We start from the raw sequence: 24706 nt of genomic DNA on the forward strand, positions 1-24706 counted from the left end.
TATATACACTGAAATTAAAATGTCAAAATAAATTTTAAAAATAGTATTTGTAAAAAAAAAAAAAAAAAAAAAAACCCTAGTAGCTACTTAGAGATATAGAACAGTGAACTTTTCACTTATTACTTTAAGGAAAACATATATCCTTAAGAACACACAAGGGGCAAAATCCTGCTCATTTTCTTAACACATGTAATCGCACTGACTTCAATGGGACTATTCCTATGAAGGCTATTCTTTAGCCCTAGTACTGGAAATCTTTATAAGCCATAAGCCATTGTATCCCAACTGCATTTGATGTCACTAACCAAAAGTTGCTGCAAGGTATTGTTTGGTTATGCTTAGTACAGTTTACTTGTATGATGGGCCCTCGGGTAGATGATGTAGTCATACCTATTGGAATAATTGAGATGTACAGTTATGACTTAGATTTTACAACGTTCAGACTACTCGTTTGTATGTGTTTTTTGTTTTTGTACCTGCCCACCTTCCGTCTTAAAGCATTGTCTATAGTGTACTTCACTGTAGTATCTAAGCACTTGCCAGTCAAATTGATCCGCATAGCGGATCTCTCTAGTAGACTTCATGGAGTTTTCTGGTCCCCTCTCTTCTCTGGTTACAGCAAGCTCTGTTAGGTTTTATATCTATTATAGTTTTTAATTCCACTCTGGTTGTGATAGGAAAGCTTTAATGGAGAGGAGGCTCTTAAACACTCCCTAAAATGCTCAGACTCTATTTAGTCTAATCTCCTCAGGAAGTTTATTCCATGGCCAAACACCCTTGTAGCATTCTCCAACATCTTAGGCTCTCATGTGCTTCTTCTAGGCTTCATTAGCTATGTTTCCCTGAGAAAGTGTAGCCATCTCGGCGAGTCATGGCTGGAGATTCAGGCATCGATGGAGAGAACTAGATTCTAACCTGCTGATGCTCTGAAAATTAAGGCCTTAGTATACCAGTCAACAGAAGCAGACTGGGAGCCAGTGGAGGGATTTGGCCACACAAGAGCTCTGGGTCAGCTTGAAAGCTAGTCTCTCTCACCAATAGAAATTGGTCCAATAGAAATTATTACTTCACCCACCTTGTCTCTCTCCTAGTCTTTAAACTCAACCTGGTAGCTCATGTGAAAACTATAAACTTTTTCAGCTTCACTAGGATTTTAGCTCATATTGGTTAACTCAAGTTAGCTAACCTAGAGTTCAGAATATACTTTTTTCCTAGCAAAGACAAGGCTGAAATGGCCATTGAAATTTTCATTATGAACATTTGTGCAAATGCATCCGTACAACCATTTGTGACTCCTTCTCTTTTGGGGATTATCCTTGCTAACAAAAATTCCCCTTGTGTGAATGTTCACGAAAAGCAGAAGAAAGGGCTTGAAATACCACCAAAGCAAATTCACAGGGATGGGTTTTTTCTTGTTTTTTTTAAAATCAAATGAAAGTTTAAAAAAAACAAAACATTTCAATATCCACCTAGCTGTAACTTCAACATGTTTGTCAACTCACTGCATGGCATTATATAACTCTAAATGGGTCTAAGAGGTTTCTGTAGGGAAAAAAGGTAAATTGAGATACTTTCTGGTTTTGAAGGCTGGTTATATTATTAGCATTTATGAATTATTTTTATTTTAAATGAGACACTGCTGTCCATCCTTTACATACCTATGTATGATTATATTTTTATTTGACTCAGTGTCTGCTTGCTCCTTATATCTATTAAGTCTGCTGGCCTCTATTCAGAAAAATGATTAAAAGGCAATAAAGATAAGAACCAGCTAACCTTTTCCCAAAACAACAGCACTTACTGAAAGGTTATGATGCTTTGAAATCAGATGAGTTCCTTGTGGTAAATGGTAAATACAACATTATTTAAGTTAGTCAATGACAATACCATTTACCCTTTAACACCATTGTTTAATGTGGCAGTAGGCTTAAATCACTATTAAGAGTGTGGGAAATAGCAAAGGTATGATCACTACCACAGTGTATGTCAAGACAAACCAATTTTTTTTTAGTTACCAATGTTTTATTAAAGATTACAGAAAAAAATATAATAAAAGCTGTAGCCTCAGGATACTAAACCTATTGTGTGCCACAGAGAAATGGAGAGAGAGAGAGAGCTGAGCCAATGCTTGAGCCCTCTGCACTGGCAGGGAATTGATTAAGTGAGAAATACCTAGATGACCCCAGCGAACAACCCGTGCCCCATGATGTAGGGGATAGGCAAAAAAACCTAAGATCCCTACCAATCTGACATGAGAGAAAATTCCCTCCCAACTGATATGGTGATCAGTTATATGCAGGCAAAGAGAATTCTCAGCCCCACCTCACAGCCCAGCTCAGTCCACGCAGTGTCCCACCTCCAGCTCTGATACTTCAGTGGAAGGAAACAAAAACTATTCAGAATACATTCAGAGGTGGGAGGGAGAGGAATCCTTTCCTGAACGCTGCAGATGATTGGCTGAAGTCCAGAAGCATGAGATATTAGGAACACAAGATGTGAGCCAGAAGGGATGCCCAGGGCTGCAGAGTCCTGCCTACCACCACCACAAGCAAACCCATCACACAATCCCACTCATAAATTTGTCAAGCCCTTTCTTAAAACTGATTAAATTGTTTGCCCCCACAATTGCTACTGAGAGGCTGTACCAGAACCTCACTCCTCTGATAGTTAAAACCTTCTTCTAATTTTCAGCCTAAATTTCTTCGTGGCCAGTTGATACTCATTTGTTTTTGTGCCAACACTGCCCTTTAGCTTAAAAAGCTCTTCACCCTCCCTTAACCTGCTGATGTATTTATAGAGTGCAATCATATCCTTCTTGGCCTTCATTTTGCAAGGCTAAACGAGCCAAGCTCTGAGGCTACAGGCTTTCCCTTCCCTTGATTGTCCTAGTAGCTCTTCTCTACACATGTTCTAGTCAGAATTCATCTTTCCGGAACATGGGTGGCCAGAACTGTATACACTATTCTAAATGAGATCTTACCACTGCCTTGTACAATGGCATTAATGCTTCTCTCTCTCTACTGGAAATTCCTCGCCAGATACATCACATTTACCTTTTTCGCAGCCACATCACATTGGTGGCTCAATCATCCTGTGATCAACTAACGCACACAGGTCTCTCCTTCTCTGTCACTTGCAACTGATGAGTGCCTAGCTTGTAGAAGAAAGTCTTATTAGATCCTAAGTGCATGATTTTACACTTTGTACTATTCAATTTTAATCCATTACTCCACTCATCAAGGCCATCCAGTTCTTCCTGTATAATAGGTGATGAAGCTCCCAACTTTGTATCATCAGCAAGTGATAAACTTGTGCTTATAGTGGTTAGTGTTGTATTCTAATGCTTGGATAGTACTCATTTATAAACCAGCTAAGACTTATTTTCTGAACGAAAAATACTGCCATTTTCTCACTTTTATTTTGTGTTTGTAAGTTTGTAAGTGCATGGATTGCTCATGAAACTTAGGAACAAATCTACTTGATGTAGTATATTGTGACCAAGGTAGAGGTTTCCCTATATATAGCTCCACAAATCTATCTCAATCCTAACCTTGCTAGACTGGGGTCTTCTTTGGGCTGAGATTTCCAGCTTGGCCACTGAACCACGTGGCAGTTTTGCAACATGCACAAACAAACTGGGATGAGATCACCAGATGAATTTTCACTTGGCTCATAAATCAAATTCATCATCCTGTCATTCTGAAGGCATGTATACAATGCCAAATTGAGTTCTCTCATTTTAAAACAATACATAAAATGAAAGTATAGACACAGACAACTTCTTGGCCAGGATTCAGGAAGGACATTCATTCTTCTGTGCAAAATGTTGCTCATATGTTTATTTTGCATGGTGCAATCTGCTGTCCTTCATTCCTGATGTAGATTGCTCTTTGAAGGGAAGGACCAGGTTCTCCATTCCCCCTTCATTTGAGGGCTGGTCCTAGAATAGGATACTATTCTGGCTTAGATCTAGTAGCGGTACCTGGGTGCTTTTATGCTGGGGCCCACTGCTGTTCTATGCAAGTGACAGCCTGGGACTTCAGAATACATACAGCCCAGATACTTTGGGGGTCCTAAGCATGGTCAGGCAGTCTGGAGCTCATGTATAAAAGAAGCCTCAGAACACAGACTTTGGGTTTTTATATCTTTGCCATCTTGAGACCAGATTATTACAATGGGTTCTATATAGGGCTGCTTGTGCAAATGAAAGATGGCCCCTGTCATAAATATAAAGGGAAGGGTAAACACCTTTAAAATCCCTCCTGGCCAGAGGAAAAACCCTTTCACCTGTAAAGGGTTAAGAAGCTAAGATAACCTCGCTGGTACCTGACCAAAATGACCAATGAGGAGACAAGATACTTTCAAAGCAGGAGGGGGGAGAAACAAAGGCTCTCTCTGTCTGTGTGATGCTTTTGCCGGGAACAGAAAAGGAATGGAGTCTTAGAACTCACTAAGTAATCTAGCTAGATATGCGTTAGATTCTGTTTTGTTTAAATGGCTGATAAAATAAGCTGTGCTGAATGGAATGTAGATTCCTGTTTTTGTGTCTTTTTGGAAATTAAGGTTTTCCCTAGAGAGATTCTCTATGTTTTGAATCTGATTACCCTGTAAGGTATTTACCATCCTGATTTTACAGAGGTGATTCTTTTACTTTTCTTCTTTTAAAATTCTTCTTTTAAGAACCTGATTGTTTTTTCGTTGTTCTTAAGATCCAAGGGTTTGGGTCTGTGGTCACCTATGCAAATTGGTGAGGATTTTTATCAAGCCTTCCCCAGGAAAGGGGGTGTAGGGTTTGGGGAGAATTTGGGGGGGAAAGACGTTTCCAAGCGGCCTCTTTCCCTGTTATATATTTGTTAGACGCTTGGTGGTGGCAGCAATAAAGTCCAAGGGCAAAAGGTAAAATAGTTTGTACCTTGGGGAAGTTTTAACCTAAACTGGTAAAAATAAGCTTAGGGGGTTTTCATGCAGGTCCCCACATCTGTACCCTAGAGTTCAGGATGGGGAAGGAACCTTGACAGCCCCTCTCTTTGTCCTCCCAGTCATCAGTTGATATCAGCTGATATACTGGAGCTGTCCAGTCTTAGATGTGTTCTTGGGCAGGCAAAGTGGAAGGCTGTTGACCCCAGAATCTGTTTCCCACTAGGTCCATCAGTGTCAGGGTTTGATGACATTCATGGCACACTGAAAGGCCTATTTGCTTAGTCTATTTCTGAGAGTGTGATTTTAAAGGTAAGTCTTGTGGTTGAAAATCTTTGAGTATCATTAACAGATGTGGTCACAGATAGAGGTTTATTACATGCACATAGAGGGACTGGCAAAAAAATCAGAGCTCAGCATAGGCTACTAAGTCCTACCAGCCAGCAGCTGCTCCTACCCCAAACATTATACAGGAAAGATCTGCAAGATCTGATCTCACAGAACAGCTAGCAACAGTGTAGAGGACCATGTCACCTGACCGCCCCTATTGGTGATCAGCCAATAGCAACAGTGGGGCCAACCTCAACAAAGACAACATTCCTTAAGGTACAGAGAAAACTCCCTTTGTGTGCAGGAGAGGGAGAGAAAGGGCACAATGTTGTACAAGGTTGGAGGTTCGGACTATGGGGCTGCTCATCAGTCCAACAAGCACCCATTTAGAAACTTACAAAAGCTCCAAGAAAATGGAGCCTGTGCCTGGTTTGGAAGAAAAAAAAAACCTTGCTACAATGCCCCCCTCTCCTGACTTTCCTTTTTACCTGCCTTCATTTGTAGCATTATAACAGCAATAATGTAATTTGTGCCTTCTTTTAAAAGCATAATAACATGAGTTATGAGTGTCAACATTAGCTCTTCACTTCTCATTTTTACTCATTTTTTGTCCTCAACCTTACGTTACTTAAGTAAAGACTGAATTACCTTAAGGAATGAAGGACTGGCCCTGTTTATAGAAAGTTAGAGAGTCTGTAGAGTTTACAGACAAGACCAGAATGGGTTTGGAGTTTCATCCCCATCTGCTGTGCAACATCCCTGACCAAATGTATCCAATAAATAATTGAAGGAAAGCAAAGGGGGTAGCTATATAAAGATACTCTGTATTTTTGAAAGCCGTTAGAAGAGTGCTAGCATTTAAATGGACAGGATAAACAAGAGATAACTAGCACCCCAAAAGTCCCTGAGTGTTGGTGTAGTAACCCTTAGTGAGCTGAGAACTTAACTTTAGCAGAGCAGCAACACCACTATAATAAGCTGTAGGTGCTAACTCAGCAAAGCACATGGCTAAGTTCTTTGCTGAATCAAGGCCTTATTGAAATACAGTGGGACAATTACCATCTGTGTCTTACATACAACACTCCTGTTAATGCACCCCAGAATGATATTCGCTTTTTTTGCAGCTGCACCACATTGTTCACTCACATTCAATTTGTGATCTGCTATAATCCCCAGATACTTTTCAGCACTACCACCACCTAGCCAGTTATTCCACATTTTGTAGTTGTGCATCTGATATTTCCTTCATAACTGAAGTACTTTGCCCCTTTCTTTACTGAATTTCATCTTGTTAAATTCAGACCAATTCTCCAGGTCCTTTTGAATTCTAATCCTGTCCTCCTAATTGCCTGCAACCCCTTTCAGCTTGTTGTTGCCTGCAAATTTTAAAAGCATATTCTCCATTTCATTATCCAAGTCATTAATGAAAATATTGACTAGTAACAGACCCAGAATGACCCTGGTGGGTCCCCATTAGATATACCCTCCCAGTCCGGCAGCAAACAGTTAATAACTACTCTTTGAGAATGTTCTTTCAAGCAGTTGTGCACTCACCTTATAACAAACTAGACCACATTTTCCTAGTTTGTCATATGGCAATGTGGCAAAGACTTTATTAAAGATTAAGATATATCATGTCTATTGCTTTCCCCCTATCCATTAGGCCAGTAACCCTGTCAAAGACAGAAAATAGGTTGGTTTGGCATAATTTGTTCTTCAACAGGATTCAGAATTAGAATCCACTGAGATGAGGAAACCAGCTAGTATTTACCTGGTAAAAGCAAAAGGTAAGTGGTAGAGGGGTCCCTCAAACTGCTCATTCCTCTGAAGCATTTCATTAGTGAAGACTTTTCACCTCTTTGCTATTCACAGCAGCACTGGAGTGGGGGGAAAGAACAAATCTTGATTACAAGAGCCCTGCAGTGTGGGTGTCAACTCCTATATTCAGAAGCGAGTGGGTGAAGGGACTAATGTACTGATGTAATGAGGACAGAACCAGGTGGTCTTTACGGGGAGCCATGGAAATGTTACAAACGATAGCAAGAATGGAGGCAACAAAGATTTTTTTCCTCTTAGCGAGTAGGATGAAGCAACATATCTATTTATTCCTCTTCATTTAGAGAGAGCAGGGTTTGGGTCACTCTCAGTGAATCTCTGATACAAATGAGTTACCCATGATTCATAAGGGTATGCAGGCTCAACATTCTATAGCATATTAAAAAGGGAACAATGATGTTTTTCAGAAAAAATATTCTGGAAGCAGTATACAAATTAAGACAATTATGCCTTGTTAATTATATATGCAGTTATAATAAATTCTGTATTACTGCCCATGAAAAGAACCTGAGAAGCAGCTAAAAGGAGCGAAGTTGTAGTGAGCCCCATTGTCTTGCAACAATATATCATCAGGTTCAATGAATTAGCCTCTGACACCAAACAAACAGGTATTTTCTATGAGAACTGTATTTTGCATTAAAAACAATTACAGAATAAGTGGCTCTGGGATTTTGTGTTGTTACATGTGAAAATGAACAGCTGGAAGCAAGGGAATGTTTTATAACTTGAAATGTATTATATTTGGCAGCTTTAGCTATTGGAATTTTTTTATTTAAAATACTGTAAATAAAGACAGCAGCTTCCTTATAAACAAATCTGAAATATATCTTAAGTAAATATAATTGACAAGTGAAAGAAGTGTAATGGTTTATTAAATGGAGATAGTAATATTTCCTTTCTCCCACCCTTTGCCTGTCTTCTCTATTGAATGTAAGATCCAAGGCAGGAACTATCTTACTATATGTTTGCAGTGTGCCTAGCTTTCATCTTGATGGGATCTCTTGGGTCTACCCTAATGCAAACAGTAAATAAACTAATAATATTTGCTGTGATTGTATGAAGACACAGAGTGGAGCCAGTTTTCAAGTTTGCGTACCTCTGGTTTAAGGTCCCCCTTTCTGCATTTGAGTATGTGAATCGACAATTAAATTGTGTCTGTACAGTGCTAAGTGATTTCATACAAAGACAATTTCATAAAGTGCATACTTATGGTGTCTCTCTGATTCCAGATCAAAGTTTTTTCAGTTCACAAGTAAAATGCTGTGTGTGTTTTTTCTTCAACTGCCAATCCTGCAAAGTCAATCTGGGATCTCAAAGCCAAGCTCATACATCACCACCAGATTGCGCAAGCCAAGTTCTGCCCACCTGTGCAATCCAGAGCCAAAAATTTTTTGCTGACCTATTTCTATATATGGATCAAACAAAACCCTCCAGACTCCTAACCTTACTAAATTTGGGAACATTTGCAACTGGGGGCATTAGGCCCATCTAACTTAGAACCCAAATGGCCTGGAACTTTCCAACCCAACCAAAAGAGAAGTTGCATTAAAAATCAACCCAACATATGGGTGACCCATTTGTAAAGAAGAACCATTCTAAAAAGAAACAAGATGATTGAACCTCCCTGCTCTAAAGTTAAGAAAAGAGAACTGGCTGCCTAAACCATATTTTGACGATCATTTTCCAGTTCCTACAACAATATTGTAGAAGTAAATCATAATGACGGAAATAAAGCAATTTCTTCTACCTCTTATATGATAGCACTGATTTCACTAGCATTTTAGTATTTTTCTGTTGTCACCTGTAGGTTAATGCAGTGTTTTTCAGTCCTAACGTAATGGGATGTGAAACCATATGACAAGTTAATTCAGTCAATTTCCAATAGCCAACAGTGCAGAAACTTAAATGTCCATTTGTAAGGCAGGATACAGAGGGGCAATTACACAAATATGGCAAAAGCAACAGGTACAACAGTGAAAATCTCACTGGATTTTTATTGCTCTTTAAATTTCACTTGATACTTTGTATAGGATTGGTCAATAAATTAGCGTGGTGTGCTTTTATGAATCTGTAAAAACCTCATTCTATGTCTTCTATCTGTATTTTCTTGCTGTCTTCTGACAAAGATAAGTAAAATGGAATTCTGGTTTAGTTTTGCTTTCTCCCCCACCCCGTCAAACCTTAGGCAAATCTCATCGGAACACAACGATTTTTTAAAAGGCTTCATATGCCCCTGACTGCATTATTCAGATTATGCCCCAAAATGAGGTAAAGGTAGAATACATCATTAAGCAGCAATGTTACTAGTCCTACTGCTGCTTAAGAGACGGTTAGGCAGATACATTGTTCCTCTATTCAGACGAAGCCAATTTTGTCCCCTCCTATCCCAATACACTCATACACACACTCAGATCCTGCATCAAGCAAGAGCTGGTCCTACCTTTCGTCACACTTATATGCATCCCATCATGGGTCATCTTTTCAAGCACACTGTATATAAATCCCTAGCAGTATGGCATAATCCAGTGTTAACTTTGTGTTCCATTTTTTTCTAAAAAAAAATTTAAATGATTATGTATATATTTAGTATTAATTATATATATATACTGTGTGTGTAAAATAAAGCAGTGCTCCCAAAACAAGAAGGCATGACTCTTAGATCAGTAAGCCCAGGGTATATTTCTAGATGCAAAAGAAGAATAAGACTACAGAACCCTTCATGCAACCTGCCACAGAAAGTAACTGAAGAGAACACTAGGCCAATGAACTATTTGGTAACTCAGAACCCTCTCCCATAAGAGTATGGATCACAGCTGCTTCTTTTTTTTATTTTTTGGCACAACAAGTTTCCCCATCGTGTTTTTGCAATTTTTTCCCCGGAAATAAATTTTCACATAACTATTTCTTTTCATTTTATTCATGCTTCTCCAAGTAAGGACCTTGTCTTAGTCGTACATTGTTCAGTTCTGGAAATATTGTCTTGCTACACACAAGCTAAACTTGTCTGCCCTGTCTTCGTACTTACAGAGAATGGTATATAAAGAACAAGGAGCATTGCAGATGCTGTCAGTTTACATTGCTCATATTATTAGAGGATACACCATCTTTGACATTCTGACATAAAAGGCTGCAATTGATGTCCTAAACCTAACATTTCTTCTCCTGTGTAAACACAGTCAATTAGCTAAACCATGACATATTTATCTGCTTGAAGTCTGAAAGCTTGTCCTAACAAGCTCCCAGGAGATACAGAGACCACTAATAATAATAGACTGATTTCATTGCTAAAGCTATAGGAGATCTAAAACCTAACTGGCTTAGATTTCTCCTGCATTTAAACAAATTGTAAAGACAATTCTGGGAGCGCAATGCTGTTGTGCTCTAATCCAAGTGTGATTGGTAGCTGTGTGTAGACACAAATAAGTTAAACACTAGACATTATTCCCACAATGAATGGCAATAAGTCTCAAAGCTCTTTGTGGAATTTCCCCTTACACTGAGAACTATAGGTTTAAAAAAAAGAGCGGCAGGATGTGGCAGACATTGAGTGTGCCTGAGAGACCATATGTTTGAGAGAGTGTCATGAGTAGAGTTGGTCAAAAAATGCCAGTGCCACCACATCACATTCTAGGAGTTGCATGATTGCTCAGCTCAGCCACAGGGAAAGACCAGAGTGCATCATGGGAGATATAGTCAAGCTGGGGAACAATGACCATTGCGGAGAATGGGGGCATGAGACCCAGAACTACAGCTCAGGTGGACACAGATTAATGTTGACCCAAAACAAAAACAAACAAACAAAAAAACATTGTTTGATTTTTCCCCCAATAGAAAATTCTGCTGAAAACAATCTGAGTAGAAAAATCTCAATAAAACCACATTTTCCAAAAGGAAAAAATATTTTGTTTTGAAGTTTTTTGGCTAGTCTTATTAATTATAGAACATAATGTTATCTCAGTATTTGCAGTACCTAGTAATCTCAAGGGAAAATTAACCATGATGTGTGTGTGTGTGTGTATGGATGTGTGTGTGTATAACATATACACAACCCATATCCATATGTGATGAGGTTTTTGTTATGCTGTTTAGCTTGTCCTTATAAGCCATTTATCAGCAATTGAATCCATCAGACTCTAAGTCTGTAGCAAAAGTATCATCTTTAAGAAGCTGCAAAAGGAGAGAGACAGAGACACACACACACAGAGAGAGAAATTTTCCCTGGCAGAGGGGCAGGATCAAAAACCCAAAAGAAAAGAAACGAGAATATGGAAAAGAATGAATTCCTCAAAGAAAGAATGAAAACAGAAGAGAAAGATGGATAGTAGGAATGGAGGAAGAGTTTGATAGAGGTTGTTGGAGGGCATGGGAATCCTGTATTTCTTATACACTCATTTGTCAAAGCTCAGGGCAGCTGTTCTGGAAACACATGATTTACATTTTTGTAAGTCCCCACACAGATTTTGCTGCTTGCACAGATTGCAATTAACCTGTGCTATTACAGTATGAATGAACCTATACAGACGTATTGTACAATGTAGGGGGGGTCCTTGTCTTTAAATACAGCTGTGTTACATCAAAATAGAAAGAGGAGAAAAATATTGCAGTGATATTGCTAACTTTTGTTAATTTAAAAGAAATTGTCAAAACAACTACCTAAAGGCCTCAAATACTGCTCTGGATCTATACACAAAAATCTGTGAGCATTCACTTGTAGATTGAAAGCAGTATCATCTTACAAACACTGCAGAAGCTCACAAAAATAATGAAGACTGTGAGCGGGATGGTTATAATTACAACTCTTGTCTAGCATTACATGGGATAGTAAGTTTTATGACTCCAGCATCTGACCTCATGAAGACATGGGGCCAGATTCATCCCTGCACTGTCACCAGCACAGGGACAGAGGGGAGGAAACTTATGCCTTCTCTACTGAGGAGCTGCTGGGGGCTGGCTCAGACCTCAAAATAAGCTAACGTAGCCTGAACAGCTGCCTTAACATGCACCTCTATAGAAGCAGCCCCTATGGGGCATTTCAGAGGTGTCAAGTCCCCAGACATTTTAAATGGAAGCCCAAATACACGCTTATCCTAGAACCCCAAAATCGGTATAAGCCCATTTACATACCTAAATGTCAATTTAAATGCTCAAATGCCATAGCTGAAGATCCTGCTTAAGTGCCTGTGTTTGGAAATTGACACCACAGCTTAAAATAAATGCTACCAATACAATGTTAAGACGAATACATGCTTTGACCAAAGCAATTTCAAAAAAAATGTGACTTTCACATTGCCACCATAGGTTATAGTAGGGTCATGTAGCAGTCCACTTGAAAGAACTCCGGCAGACTCTGTTTTCACATGTGACAAGATAAACAAGAAAATATACCTTATGAAAAATTAATGAGACCAGCCTCCTATCTGATAATAAACCCCAGAAGGCTGCACAGTCTGAAACTGCCTCTCTCAGCGGAGAGGGAAGTGGTTGGGGACTGATTCATGCACTTATCTTGACAGTGCCAGATTGAAAAGATTTGTTTCCAGTTCATTTCTAGCATCTTAGCCAAGAGTGACATGATGTTAAACCCTTTCCCCTCCAAAGCCGTGAGTACATTCTGGTTTAATCATTGCCTGGTTAGCTGTCAGAGCACAACAACAAACACACCCAGTGCTCAAGTGTTCAGTGTCACTGGCAGAGTTCTGATGAGTGGAGCCATTGGGATTTTTTTAAATGAGGATGGGAAGTCACCTTTAGCACCTGCTGCCTTTTTTTTAAAAAATAAATCCCTAAAACTAAAACTAAAAAGAAAAAAAAATCTAAGGAAGCACTTTGATTCCTATTTCAGCATCCTTAGTTCAGAGGGAAATGCCCCATGCCCTGATAATAAAATTCTTGATCATGACCAGAGACTGGAGGTTGCATATTCTTTATAACTACAGATCTAAGCACTTCAGCCAAAATTTTCAAAATTGGTGCCTAAGTTGGGCACCTAAACAAAAATATTGTGATCACCAAAGGTGTTGAAACAACCACAACTTTTATTGACTGTACTGAGAGCTATGAGTGCTCAGCACCTCTCAATATCAGGTCACTTATTTAAATGCCTAAATAATAAAAAGACTGAGGTGTCAGATTTTATGCACTCAAGTTTGAAAAATGTTGGTTTTAGAGCTGAGCAAACAATGAAAATAAATTTGTGAATATTTCTATTTTAAAAAAAAAAATCACAAAATTCACTGAAAAAATTATTCATGTTTTGCTTTCCATCATTTGTTCAACTCTAGGTATAAAGGTCCACAAGTTCTCTGAAGCACCTCACTCAGGCAGCTGGACCAGAGGTCAGGCCCAGTGCTTCAGGAGATCCACATAAGACAATAGCAGTCTTAAATTGGGGCCCCCACAAAGCTATAAAGCTAACCCTGTGAATAGCTGGAATCACTGATATTAGGAAGCACTGAGAACATTTATTTATTTTTCTTCCCAGGGGGTTTTTTTGGGGGGTGGGGGAGTCAGTCCCGTCCCCCCCACCCGAGTTTGACCCAGGACAAAATAAGCTAAAACACTATGTATCAAAAATATATATCAAGATCAACCCAAGTCAAAATAACAGTCTATAAATATTTGAAGGGCATAGACATTAAGGAGGGTGAAGATTTAATCAGGGACAGTTCAGAGTAGTGAAATGAAATAAAGGGAAAAGATAGGCTGAATATCAGGAAGAAGTTCCGGACAGTAAAATCAATTAACATGTGGAATAGTCTCCAAAGGGAAGTGATGGAAGCTCTGTTAGGATATTTAAAACTAGACTGGACAAAATGTACTAAGGGGAATGTACATTTGCAAGGGGTTGAGCTGATACACTAGAAGGCATTTCCTATGTCTAGAAGTTGAAATAACAATTTTGCACTCAGCAAAGAAGAGGCTTGTTACATGTATGAACTTATTTTCCAACTAGGAAGTCACAAAAGTGCCATACTTTCAAAAGAAAGTAATTTTCTGACTCTCAGAACCTGCTCTGGTCACACGGCTAACAAATACCCTAGAGAGGGCAAACTCCCTTTCCTAAGAGAACAGCCAAGTTTTCCCCTAGCATGAAGGAATATCAAGCTAGTATAGACCTGGCACTGAGAGGCCTATCAGAACACAGGCAGAGCACGCTGTTCTCCAGTGACTCCCCTGCCAGGGCCCCTCACTGGCAGGCCCAGGAATTGGAGACACCAAGACCCCACCTCTGCCCTACCACCAGCAGCATCAAGAAGAGCTCTGGTACAACTGGCGAGCTGTCCCAAACATTTAAACTTTAAAGTTTAGTATTCAAGCCTAGTGTTCAAAGATTTGTTTCTAACTGTACAAAAGCTGTTTACAAAAAAAAATTACCCTTCACAATTGTGGGGGAAAGTGCATCTTGCCTTCTGATTATGTTTTTTTATTTATTTGACTATCTGGATACACTGGATACATTTGTCTTTCCCAACCCACCAGTAAGTATCAAAATCATTTTTTTGCATTTTTCGAATACCACTTATTTCTTAAATCATGTGTTTCAAAGTGAAGTGAAGTGTTGTTTTTAAAATATGTCTATATAGGATATAACAAATCCAGAATCAAACATTTGCGCCCTACATGTGCCCCGCTGAGGTTCTCATTGACAATGAAGTTAAGATTTTTTTTTTTTTGCTTTACAAAAAGGGGGCTTACAACAATCTAACTAGCCACTGAATCCCACATTGCTTTACAATGATGTTTTCCATCCCTCTTGCACAGAAGCTTTTTCCATATGTTAGATTTTGTTTACATGTTTTGTTCCTATCCATCAAGCATTCATTTTGCTCCTGATCTGAGTCCCATTCAAGTTAATGGAGAAACTCTCGTTAACAGCAATAGTGCATATACAATTTTTCCTTTGTGCCCACCACATACACGCACACACACACATTTGCAAAAGAAAAGAAATAGCAAACTAATAGCTAAAGCACAATGAATGCAGATACAACAGCACAAACATTTGTTTAAAACCAGGCCTCTATAATCATATATATATATATACCATCTTATTCAAGTCTACATATATATTCTTCATCACAGCATACCCTAAACATTGCAAGTAACAAATACAATGAAACGATACTGGTAGCTAGCCCATTTCTGCTAATATTAAACTCCTGTGTGTTATCTGGTCCATCACTTCAATTCACTAAGGGGTAATGTGAGCTGGGAGAGCCAATAGCTAACAGACACCAGGGAATTTAATGAGACTAGAAATGGGGTCAAACCAACACATTTCTTAAGGCTACTAGCCTGTTTGCGAAAAAGAGAAAAAGCAAGAAACCCATTTACAAGGTTGTGGCATTGTTCTCTCATCTCTTTCTTAACTTGCTCATTACAGGTAACTCAACAACTGATTATAAGATCCTCCTCACCATCCCCAGCCAGCAAATGAGCCAAATTAAGGGAGATCAGGCAATTATGTCAGGAAGCCATTCCCTAAGGGGAAAAATGTGAATTAAAGGTGACAAATATTCTATTTAACACAATACAGTACAAGTATTTGTAATAAATACATAGGTGAGATGACAAGTAGGACAAATCATATTAAAAATATCTCCAAAGATATCTTAAGAATCAGAGTGGAATAATGTGTGTCTTAAAAATTACAAGGTGGAGAGCTATTCAAGTAGTCTCTCAGTTATAGTGAATGATGAAAAAAGTTTAGTGAAGTAGCGAGTTAGGTGGCAACACAGAAGAAAGGGGTAGATAATAAAGTCTGGCCCATAGATACTCAGATTCTGAGATATGCACATCACCCATTTTCCACATTTCTCAAAAGCTCCCACTCGCTGGATTGACCACTTTTAACAATGTTTTAGGATGCTGTATGAGCAATGACAGCATTTCAAAGTAACGCAGCACATGAGATAATGCACAACATTTACTTGTTCAAACAATTACATAAACATTCAATCTCATAGCAGCCTTCTGCGGTAGGTAAATAAGCATTTTTATTGCAATTCTACAGAAGGGGAAAGAGATAGAGGGAGGTGAATTAGCTTCCCTAAGCCACACAGCAAGTCAGTTCCAAACCCAAAAAATAGGAACAGGAATAGTTCCTGACTTCCAATCCCATGATCCATTCTCTAGACCACATTGTCTCTCTGGAAGTAGATAGCAAGTTACCTTTTCTCTTGAAAAGATGATCCTCAGGCAAGTGAACTGTCTCTTTTGTCCTCTTTTGGGCATTGGGATTCCTTCTTTAACTCAGTCTCTGTGTTGTTTTACTCAGTCTGTCTAGGGAGCATGTGTCTTTAAAATGTCCTTTAGGAAGAAACTTCCTACCCCACGGTGTCCTCTCTGGGCACTGTTTTTCCTCATCTCTGGTTAGCTCGGTATGTGCAGCCATCTCCAGGATAGCATCAACTGCTCAAACAAGGCAATGGTCCTAAAACCCAATGTGAAATCCCAGTAGGGTGACCAGATGTCCCGATTTTATAGGGACAGTCCCGATATTGGGGGCTTTGTCTTATATATGCACCTATTTACCCTCCCTCCCCATCCTGATTTTTCACACTTGCCATCTGGTCACCTTAAATCCTGGAGCCACTGAAATTAATGGCAACACTCCAACTGACTTGATCAGGTGTGAAATCCTGGCTCTCTTTGTGATCATTCCAGGCAGCCAAGCATTATTTCAATTATATTAAGCATGAGAACAGTGTAACTAAGTTTGATAAAGGCAACAGATGAAATACAAGTCTTTATATTTAAAGGAAGAGAGAACGAACTACAGCACACAGTTTCTTGCCAGTAGAATAGTTTGCATTTCTATAGCACTTGCATCTCAGACCGCACCCCAGACATTAAGCAAATCTCACAACAATCGTGTGAAATAGGTAACTATTATCCCTGTATTACAGATGGGAAAAACAGAGCAGTTAAGTGATTTGCCCAAGGTTAGATACAGTGGAAGAGAAAGGAGTAGAATCTAGGTCTGGGTGTCAAGAGTCCTGCGCTGTTAGCTAGAACCTGGATGATTTTAAAACCAATGTTGTTGAACTGCATGTTAAGCTTGGCAAAGTTGATCACTAACTAAAGTTCTATAGGAATACAAACATTCAAAGCGCAACATTCTGATTTTGCATCATCAGATATTAATAATAGATAACAAAAATTACCACAAGACAACCTCAAGCTTCACAATGCAGTTAGTCTGTACCTTCTTGCTACTCTTTTTGTGTTCTTCCCCCTCCTCCACCCGCAGCCCTTCATCACTTCTTGAAGAAGCAGCCCATCCTCTCTCCACACTTAACCCATTAAGACCAATGGAACATTCCCACAATCAGTGCTCACTACTCTCTGAGAGACTAGAAAATATGTGTAGACTATAGAAGAGCCACATTCATGGCCACGTATGGCTGTAGTGCTTTTGAGACTGAATATGACTGCATTTATTACAGGATTCAGAACTTAAGAGTTTGGAGCAGTGAAGCTATATAGGACAGAGAAATCACATGGTACCAATATACCAAAATCAAGCACACAATTGTCTTTAAATTTAATTCTGCGATATCCAACAGGGTTTCTTCTTTCTATGCCTTCATACTCAATGTGAGAGATTTTCTTACATATATCAAGGATATGATGGCACTGGGAAGGAAAGTGTAAATACTTACAATAATAATTATGCAGGGAAGACCAACCAGATTTGAGTTAAAAGCAAAGAATTTAAGAGGACAAAGACAACTTTGTAAAAAAAAAAATTGGAAAAAAAAGTCTACTGTGACTAACTAAATGTATACCAAAACCATTTCCATATGCCTTTGTGTTACCAAAAACCTCACAGAATAGCTGTGATATGAAATTTATAGTGCTCTAACTACAACAGAAGCATTTGAAAGACTGAAAAAAATCAAAAGCATCTGTGTCAGGTAGTGCATCATCTATAAAATTAGACACAAACAATAATGAGAAATCCCACACATTGCGTAACCCCATACAGAGAGGTTAATGATCTGGTTGCAAAGCTGTGCTCTGAAAATAGCACACAGACAAGGAAAACCAATGTGAGTGGCTGATGTCTAGATACCTGATCAAGAGCCTCCCTGAGAGATGCTACTGAAAAGCAAATATGAGGGAAATGAGGGTGAAAACAACTGCAAATCACCACAGAGAATGTATGGATACTTCAGAAAGGTCATGAAGCTACTGAGGAAAATTTGAAGCTGTGTCTCTAAAAGTTACAGTTTGAGCCAAAGCCGGAGGATGAGGATGGCCAGAAGAGAGACTCAAGGAGACCCCTGTCATGAAAGTTTATTTAGACAAGACTAATATGTTGCTACTTCAATGTAAAAGATATGTAATACCACCCAGGAAGTTTACAGAAGGGATAAAAAAGTGTCACAACAAACATGTATATGAAAAAAGAAAATGAACTTACAGAGACCTGCCAATTAAAATACTGAATCACTTATTAAACCATGACAGGTTTCAGAGTAGCAGCCGTGTTAGTCTGTATTCACAAAAAGAAAAGGAGGACTTGTGGCACCTTAGAGACTAAGAAATTTATTTGAGCATAAGCTTTCATGAGCTACAGCTCACCTCATCAGATGCATTCAGTGGAAAATACAGTGGGGAGATTTATATACATAGAGAACATGAAACAATAGGTGTTACCATACACACTGTAAGGAGAGGTTCTGTTTTTGAAGTTTTTTTGTTGAAGAATTGCAACTTTTAGATCTGTAATCGAGTGACCAAAGAGATTGAAGTGTTCTCCAACTGGTTTTTGAATGTTATAATTCTTGATGTCTGATTTGTGTCCATTTATTCTTTTACGTAGAGACTGTCCAGTTTGACCAATGTACATGGCAGAGGGGCATTGCTGGCACATGATAGCATATATCACATTGGTGATGTGCAGGTGAACGAGCCTCTGATAGTGTGGCTGATGTGATTAGGCCCTATGATGGTGTCCCCTGAATAGATATGTGGACACAGTTGGCAATGGGCTTTGTTGCAAGGATAGGTTCCTGGGTTAGTGGTTCTGTTGTGTGGTGTGTGGTTGCTGGTGAGTATTTGCTTCAGGTTGGGGAGCTGTCTGTAAGCAAGGACTGGCCTGTCTCCCAAGATTTGTGAGAGTGATGGGTCATCCTTCAGGATACATTGTAGATCCCTGATGATGTGTTGGAGAGGTTTTAGTTGGGGGCTGAAGGTGATGGCTAGTGGCATTCCGTTATTTTCTTTGTTGGGCCTCCCCTGAAGTAGGTGACTTCTGGGTACTCTTCTGGCTCTGTCAATCTGTTTCTTCACTTCAGCAGGTGGGTATTGTAGTTGTAAGAATGCTTGATAGAGATCTTGTAGGTTGGAGAACACTTCAATCTCTTTGGTCACTCGATTACAGACCTAAAAGTTGCAATTCTTCAACAAAAAAACTTCAAAAACAGACTCCAACGAGAGACTGCTGAATTGGAATTAATTTGCAAACTGGATACAATTAACAGGCTTGAATAGAGACTGGAAGTGGATGGGTCATTACACAAAATAAAACTATTTCCCCATGTTTATTCTCCCCTCCCCCATCCCCCACTGTTCCTCAGATGTTCTTGTCAACTGCTGGAAATGGCCCACCTTGATTATCACTACAAAAGGTTTCCCCCCTCCCCGCCCCCGCTCTCCTGCTGGTAATAGCTCACCTTAAGTGATCACTCTCCTTACAGTGTGTATGGTAACACGCATTGTTTCATGTTCTCTATGTATATAAATCTCCCCACTGTAATTTCCACTGAATGCATCCGATGAAGTGAGCTGTAGCTCACGAAAGCGTATGCTCAAATAAATTTGTTAGTCTCTAAGGTGCCACAAGTACTCCTTTTCTTTTTATTAAACCATGAGGACCACAGTTTGAGAGTCACAAATTTCAGGGATAACTCTCAAAAGGATACTAGGTTCATGCAAATCAAGGCTACTATTGCCTCATTGTTTGTAGGACAAAAAAGAAAAAAATATATTTAGAGTTCCACATTTCTGAAGGTATGTTTTGAAAACAAAATAAAATGATATGGGCCATACCAATGTTAAATTGATTACTGCAACATGCCTATGAAATTTGCTATTGTCACTGACCACAGGATTTCAGGGTAAATTCATATCTGTTATCTGAAATGAAAGTTGGTGTTTGGTTTAATTTATTTATTTATTTTTTTAAAAAAATCAATTTACCTCAAATAATCAAAAACATTGATGAATGAAAACCTGGTAAGAGGAACTGAATTAACACAAAAGAGAACCTTTACGAGAATGAAATTAATTGATGAGTGAAATTAATTGTTGAGTGAAAAGACAAAGTTGCTAAAGCTTCAGTTTTAGCCTCTGATGATTTCAACCTTCATCAAATTAAAAGCCAGGTGTTCTTGTGATTTCTATTGTACAACACCATTTCTTAAGCTTTATCTCATATTACTTCTTAGAGCTTCCATGACATCTTATGCTACACAACTTGCTTTAAAATTACAGGGGTATAAAGTATAAAAAACAAGGTTAGGAAAAATCCTACTGTCTGGCAACTTGATACAACCAAAACTGCAGTCAGTACAAGTGAAATGTAATTATTGACTGCCCATAGGCCAAGATGCTGACCTCAACTTTAAAATGCTGAATGCAGTTACTGACTGGGACATTTGACCCATGGATGAAAATGAAAAATGGGCTCCTTGTCCAGTTTCCTTGTGAATGTCAGCCAATGGAGGATCTTTTGACATGGTCTCTGCTTTGCTAAAGTTTTCCTCTGGCTTCACTCAACATGCTATATAACACACTGCAATTCCAAAAGGGTGCATATATGGGTAATTATGTAAAGCTTTAAAAAAAGCAAAAGAAAAAAAGAGCGTGATCTGGATTTAATATTTTTGTTGCAGGTGAGTTTTAAATCCTTGGAATGGGAAACATTTTATTCACTATAAATCAGGCTCTCTTTCTGTGGCTATAAAATTCTTAGTTGGAATTGTTATCATTATAAGATAAATCAACATGAAATGAAACAAGGATAAAATGTCATTGAACGAGGTATCATTAGTTACTCCAGCCATTCTATAATGGCACAGAATTCTTGTCACCAAAACATAGCTGCTGTGTAACTAATATAGCATCCTCTTTTTCCTATGAAACACTATTTCTAGGATTTATTACAAAATAGGCTTTTGCAAGAACAATTTCAATTCTCCAGCAAACATTTTATTCCTGAATGGTATTTAAAACCACAGCCACAACAGAACACACAACAACAACAAAATAAAGCTGTATAACAAAAATCTAACTACATCAAAAGAGAATGGGGATTATGCAGCATTTTAAAATAAAATACAATATTCAAAATACTAACTATTAGGCTGCTTTCAACTCTATTTTACTTTATACACTGTATGTATGTTTCTCAGATTTTTTTAAAAGTATTCATACAAAATGATTTTTTTAAAAAATCATTAAATACTCATTCCTGATATTTGCCAAGGGAAGACTGTATTGATTGTCAGGGATTCTGCTTTCTCATTAGCTGGACAACAACTACACATGATAACTAGCCTGTAAAATGCAGATAGCAAATACACACAAGTACTTTTGAGATAGGGAGCCCAAGTTTCAGACATGGGTGAAAATGTTAGGTACTTAAAACACTTTATTACAATAATGGGTGCGATAGAAAATTCAAAAATAATTAAGCACTTATAGTATGTGGCTGAAATAGGTGTATAAGTACTTACATGCACATATGGTCCCTGATTTAGCAAAGTACTTAAGCATGTATTTGCATTTAAACATGTACATAAGTGCTTTGCTGAATATTGATAGAATTCAGCACATATCTAACACCGTTCATGTGCTTACATATTTTTTGAATCCTTGGGCATTCTTGGGAGTTAGGGGCTGGAGAGAAGTGAACAGGGCTTCAGGAATAGGATAAAGATAAAGGGGAGGGGCACAAGGAACAGAGTGATAGTATCTCAGTGCAGATGATATGCAGAGATGGAGTAAATGGGAGAATTACAACCTCTGAAGGGAGTTGGTGGTGAGGAAAAAGAAAGGGAAAGGACAAAGATGAGGAATATCTGAATGAAATACACACCATGAGCCTGACCCTGTAAACCCCTATTTTTGTGAATAGTCCCACAAAAATTAACAGGACTACTGATGTCAGTGTGGATTACTCATTGATTAAAAGTTGTGGGGCTGGCCCCTAAGAAAGTAGTTAGCTGAATGACCTAGGAACGTCTGGAAGAAATAAGATATGAACAAAAAGTGTTGCCCAAAATTCACTGCAAAACTTCCAACAAGACTTAGTTCACTTTTATAAGGCAGAGTTTGTTTTTATTGCCATTTCATGTGTCCCAACCCTAAATAGATACCTCAGAGGCAGGATCAAAACAACGTGGAAAAAAATATAATTATTTTCAGCCTGGATGAAATGAAGAGGAACTAGAAATCCTGTGAGAGCCTATTCTTCTGGTGCTTCCCATGCAGTTTCTAATCCACAGTTAAGTACCTGATATTTTGGACATTTGTCTGAGCTGACATGAAACTCCAGCCTTTTTTAATTTGACCATCAATACTTCTTGGATGACTCTAATGTGTATCTGAAGTTCTCAGCTCTCGTTTGAAGGCTGTATTGAAATTAACAAAGAAAATGTTCTCAAAAGTTGTAGATAAAGAGGTGTAAACAAAAACCCAAAGGGCCAGATCCTCACTGGTGGTAAACTAATGTATCTGCATTAAAAACAATAGAGCTATGCTGATTTACACCAGTTGAAGATCTGTTCCAAAGAATTTTAAACAGTCAATAAAATTTGCTTCCCCTTCCATTAATCACTTCCCTGGCACTTTTGATTTCATAATCCAACTATCTCCTCTACAATCCAGGAAACATCTTCCAGGATAGCCAAGACCTGAATTTTTAATGTTAAGAACAAGCAGAGAAAGAGTTTTATTAAAAAAAAACCCTCTTACGCCTACAAAATAGGGCAAATTTTTGTTTTCAGGTGACCTTTAAAAAAATTAGTATTTTCAGTTGTTTATATATAGTCATATTAAAATACCAGAAAGTTCTGGTTTAAAAACATGGCATGGCCTGAGATATCAGTATGTGACAAAGTGCATACTTGGGATTAAACAAGATTTTTGACTCAATACCTCAGCTGGCCCCTGTCCAATATAATGCTGTGAGCAAAGATGAGTGGTTGGAACAAATGCATGTCTGAAGAAAATCTGTCAGCTGGGAATATGGAACTAATTAAAAATAATCACTGCTAGGTGTTTGAATAGGGTGATTCATTCAAACTTTTCAGTACTGCTTTTGGAACGAAGTGTTGCTTCCTGTTTTTAGGAAGAGACATTTCAGAGTCTAAACCAACTTTAAAAACCTCACTATACCTTAAAAAAAAAAAAGAGAGAGAGAGAGAATGAATCAAGTGCTGGCCGGGAGAGTGACTGTACAGCAGACAAACAACTGTTACAATGATTAACACTCCAAATTATACCATTAGTTCCACCTGGCAGCCGGTGTAGAAACTCAGGATGTCAAAATCCCCTCTAATCTATACCATATTAGTCTCCTAAGAAGCAAAAAATGCTCCAATGCGTGGCATGTACAGATAGCACTAGTCTTCATTAGAGGCTGTAGCAGCTGGCAAACACCTGAAGTCTTTGTAATTTCATTTAGCAATAGTTTCTTTTAAAAGCAAGTTTGATGCTTTGAAGGCTGGAAATATGGTGTTAGAAAGTGAAGGCCTGCATTTAGGCATAGAACACAAAAACAGCATGAGTAATAGCCATGAGGAAGGATGGTCTTGTAATGACGGCACTGGACTAGGAGGCAGGGCATCTCAGTTCAAATCTTAGTATACCACAGATTTTCTGGGTGACCTTGGGCAGGTCACATGATCTAATTCGGTCTCAGTTCTCCATCAGTAAACAGTGAACATAGTACTACCCTACCTTACAAGGGTGTTCCTAAATTCCCCCTAAGCTGCGTAGCCGTGCAGCTGCCTATTAAGCGCCACACAGGTGCTCAGGGCTGCTGTGGGGAGACATGCCTCTCCCCAAGCCCCAGACCTGCTGCGGCGCCCCTCTCCCAGCCCCAACCTGCTGTGGCTTGGGGACCGTGGCCCCTCCCCCAACCCTGACCCAGCCCAGCTGGGGGAGAGAGGGGCCCAGGTGCTGCTGCAGGGAGAGAGAGCTGGGGGGCTCCGCACCGTAGGCCTGGGGGCTCCGCACCGTAGGCCTGGGGGTCCCACTGCACCCCAAACCCCTCATCCCCAGCCCCACCCCAGAGGCCACACCCCCAGCCAGAGCCCTCACCCCCCCACACACCCCCCAACCCTATGCCCCAGCCCTGAGCCCCCTCCCACACTCTGAACCTCTCGGACCCACCCTGCCACATGAATTTTGTTATGTGCACCAATATCACCTCCACATTACCTCCATATTGGTGCGCACAACAAAATTCATTCCACACATGGGTGGGAAAAATTAGAGGGAACACTACGTAAATCCACTTTTGTGCGAGATGCTTAGATACTAAGATGGCAAGGGCAAAGGACACAACCATTCCATTTCCCTACACCATGTGTTATGTTTGCTAAGA

At 39.2% G+C, this 24706-nt stretch overlaps 1 protein-coding gene across 2 annotated transcripts in view; it reads right to left on the reverse strand.

Moving 5' to 3' along the window:
• The window catches only part of INSC (INSC spindle orientation adaptor protein), a 133522-nt gene that overhangs the window by 98643 nt on the left and 10173 nt on the right, over positions 1 to 24706 (reverse strand). The gene's annotated exons all lie outside the window — the stretch shown is intronic.

The sequence above is a fragment of the Chelonia mydas genome, chromosome 6 (genome assembly GCF_015237465.2).
Source record: "Chelonia mydas isolate rCheMyd1 chromosome 6, rCheMyd1.pri.v2, whole genome shotgun sequence".
Taxonomy (NCBI): Eukaryota; Metazoa; Chordata; order Testudines; family Cheloniidae; genus Chelonia; species Chelonia mydas.